Raw genomic sequence first — 3,857 nt, 5'->3', positions numbered from 1 at the left:
GAGATACATATATTGTCTACGGCCTTCTACGACCCACTTATGTCGCTGTGGCTTCACGTGCGTTCTGAATGTGTCTCTCTCTCTCTTTCTTTCTCGTTCGAGGACAACGAAATCGAAAAAATCGATCAAACGATAATCGAGATACACATATGTACGTACGCATATATGTATATTCGCACCTATATATATATATATATATATATATATATATATATATATATATATATTTACGTTCTTACTACGCCTTAAAGTGTATCTTATCGAAATCGATTTCTTCGTTAATTTTAAAACTTCGAAATAAAAACGATAAACAATAACGAGGAATAAGTATAATATATCGATCGATATATCGATCTGTCGATCGATTCTCTTCTTTCTATGAAATATATTAATAGACAAGATTTTATATATATATATATATATATATATATCTATATTATAATATATATATATAAACGAGGAAAATAAATAATGAAATTCTTTTTCTCTGTTCTCTTTTCCTTTTTTTCTTTTCTTTATTTTCTCTCTCTCTCTCTCTCTCTCTCTCTCTCCCTCTCTCTCTCTCTCTCTCTCTCTCTCTCTCTTTTTAATGAGAAACGACAATGAATTTTAAGTAATTGTTATACTGTTTATAACATTTGGAAAAATCGTTTGATAAATCATTTTAAGATGCTTTTTTCTTTTCTTATCTTTTACTTTTCCTTTTTTGGCGTTTGATTAAACTAATCAATGCAAAGTAATGTTGTATTTGAAAATATTTGTTTCATTCATATAGATTTACTAAGTAATCATTTAAATCTCTAATTTAATTTAAATCTCTAATTATTATTCCATTTCTACATTGATTTTCAACGATCGATCGATTAATTCTTAGAATCAATAATCTAATTTCCTCTCTTCTCTAATATCAATAATCTCTGTTATTAATTATTATTATTATATTATATTATTATTATTATTATTATTATTATATCATCATCATCATCATCATCATCTCAATAATTAATTAATTATTATTACACTAACAATTAATAATAATATATCGTAATTCTTAATTCATATTTATCATCCTAATTAAATATCCTTATCAATTTATCTATATTGGCAATACATCGGTATTAATTTTGGAAACTATTTCTTATGTATAATTAATTTCCCAAAAAAAAAAAATTTAACAATCCCAATTCTCTTATTAAATTCATTCAAATATTATCATCATCATCATCATCATCATCATCATCATCATCATCATCATCATCATCATCATCATCATCATCATCTATTAACGCACATTAATTTCTACGTTCGTATTATAAGAATTCTCATATCAATCTTATTAATTGTTATCGCTATATATTTTTCTTGCAAATTAATTTCGACACATTAAATACTCACGCACATTCTTATTAATTCCTACATTTCTTTATATAAATAATACACTCTTATTCATTTTTACCGTGAAATATATAATACATATATATATATATATATATATATATATATATATTTCACGAGAATTAAAATCAGTACCGAAAGAAAGGTGACCAAAAGCAGAGAGAGTAGAGAGAGAGAGAGAGGGAGAGAGAGTGGATAAGAGAGAATAAAAATAGAAAAAAAAAAAAACAGCAATTAAAAAAAAATAATACAGAGAAAAAGATAGGTGGTTGGGGGAGGATAGGGGTGGGAGAAAGATAGAGATAGGAGATCGAAAAAGAGAATAAAGAGGATAGAAGAAAAAACAACGGAATCACACGAGAAGGAACGATGATGCACGAGTTTATTAGCGGACGATAGGTAGGCACTTAGGATAGCCCCTTAAGTATTTACCCACGCCTCAAGGAATATGGTATGCGGTCGTGGTGGTCTTGAGAAGTAAAAGAAGAACGAAGAGAAGACGAAGAAGAAGATGAAGAAGATGAAGAAGAAGAGGAGGAGAGGAGAAGAGGAGGAGGAGGAGGAGGAGGAGGAGGAGGAGGAGGAGGAAGAAGGGGAGATAGTAGTCATGGATGATGACGGGAAAATAGTGGGGGAAAGGGTGGAGGGGACGGGAGTTGGTGTAGAAGGAGGTCCAATGGCCAGTTGACGTAGAGACGAAGCACCCGAAGGGCGAAGGAACAAGATAAATACTGTGTTGAAAGAGAGAGAGAGAGAGAGAGAGAGAGAGAGAGGAGAGAGAGAGAGAGGTATGATGGAGGAAAGGAGGGGGGAAGAGGAAAAATGGCGAGGGATGAAAAGAGGGACGGGTGAGGGGACGGAGAGGAAAAAGGATGGAGAGATTCAATATGCGGGGATCCGCTTTGGAATGCGGTTGTTATATACGTACACGTTTGTCGCTTGTTTTTCGTCGGCATTGTAAACGTGCTGCTTTTACTTATTGTTAATTTTAATCTCTACATGTAGCATGTGGTGTGTGTGTGTGTGTGTGTGTGTATGTGTGTGTAGATAGATATGTAAGTACATGTAAGTATGTAAGTACGTTTATGTATTTTATATTTCTATTTGTTGATGATTATCATTAGAATTGTGTAGCAAAATTGTTTAAATAACATGAGTAAGGAGAATATTATACTTATATATGAAAGTATGATTTAAGTATATAATCTATAATCGCTTGTTATTTTAATTGATGAAATGTTCTAATGATGTATAATACTATGGAATTAAGTAAATATATACAAGACGTGTACGCAAAAGTATATTAAAATGATAATTATATACTAATTACGATGGTAATAATAGTAATAAAAATAATTATTATTATAAGAAGACGAAGAAGAAGAAGAAGAAAACATGCTAATATAATAATATGAAGTAATTATAAGTACGTAAAATAATAATAATAATAATAATATTATTATTATTATTATTTTCTTTTTATATTATTTAATTGATAATAACGGTGAAATTTGAAAAAGAAAAAGAAAAAAAAGGAACATGAAAGACCAGTTTCTATATCGTAGAATCCTTCTCAAAGGTATACAATCATTACAGAATCATAGACGTTCGAAGTGTTTACCTATGTAAATAAAACCCTATCGACAGTAAATTCAATAAATTATTAAATAAATCGTTAACGAATATTCACTAATATTGCGACATATCAAAGATTTTGCACAACTATCGCGGCTAGATGAAGAACGTAGAAGAGAGTAAACAAAAAAAAAAAAAAAAAAAAAAAACAAAAAAAACCAAAAAAAAACTTGAAAAAAAAGAAAAAGAAAAAAGAGGTTTGAAAAAAAAAAAGACAAGATAAGAAGGCCATTATTATTATTATTATTATTTTTTTTTTTTTTTTTTTATCGTAAAGAAGAACAAAAGAAAGGAAAAAAAAAGAGTAAGAGAGAAAAATCACATGAGAGAAAACACGAGAAGTAAAAAAAAGGAGAATAAGAAAAATAAGAAGAAGAAGAAGAAGAAGAAGAAAAAAGGCAGAGAAAAAAAAGGAAAGAAAAAAGAAAAGTCGATCGTTCGCGTGGGCGCCTCCAAGTCCACCACGTCAATGGGGGAATGGGCATGGGGGTAGGGGGAGCGGGGGGTAGATTGATGAGGGAAGGTGGGGGAGAAAGGGGTGTTCACCCCGTGTCCGTGTGTGAACGGACGAGGATCATGGAATGCATGGTGTTTCCCATCCCGCGATGAAATATCGTTCGTGGAACCTATGGACACGTTGCACTTTGCATACTCGACGCGATGCCGGCGACTTCGAAAGGACTTCTTCTTCTTCTTCTTCTTCTTCTTCTTCTTCTTCCTCTTTTTGCCTCTTTTTTTCTCCTTTCTCTTTTTTTCTTATAACAGTATATACGAAAAAGAAATCGGTGGCGGAGGGGAAGGGAGTGGGCAGAGGGAATTTGACGGTA

The sequence above is a fragment of the Vespa velutina genome, chromosome 20 (assembly GCF_912470025.1).
Source record: "Vespa velutina chromosome 20, iVesVel2.1, whole genome shotgun sequence".
NCBI lineage: Eukaryota > Metazoa > Arthropoda > Insecta > Hymenoptera > Vespidae > Vespa > Vespa velutina.
Note: the sequence above shows the minus strand (reverse complement) of the source record.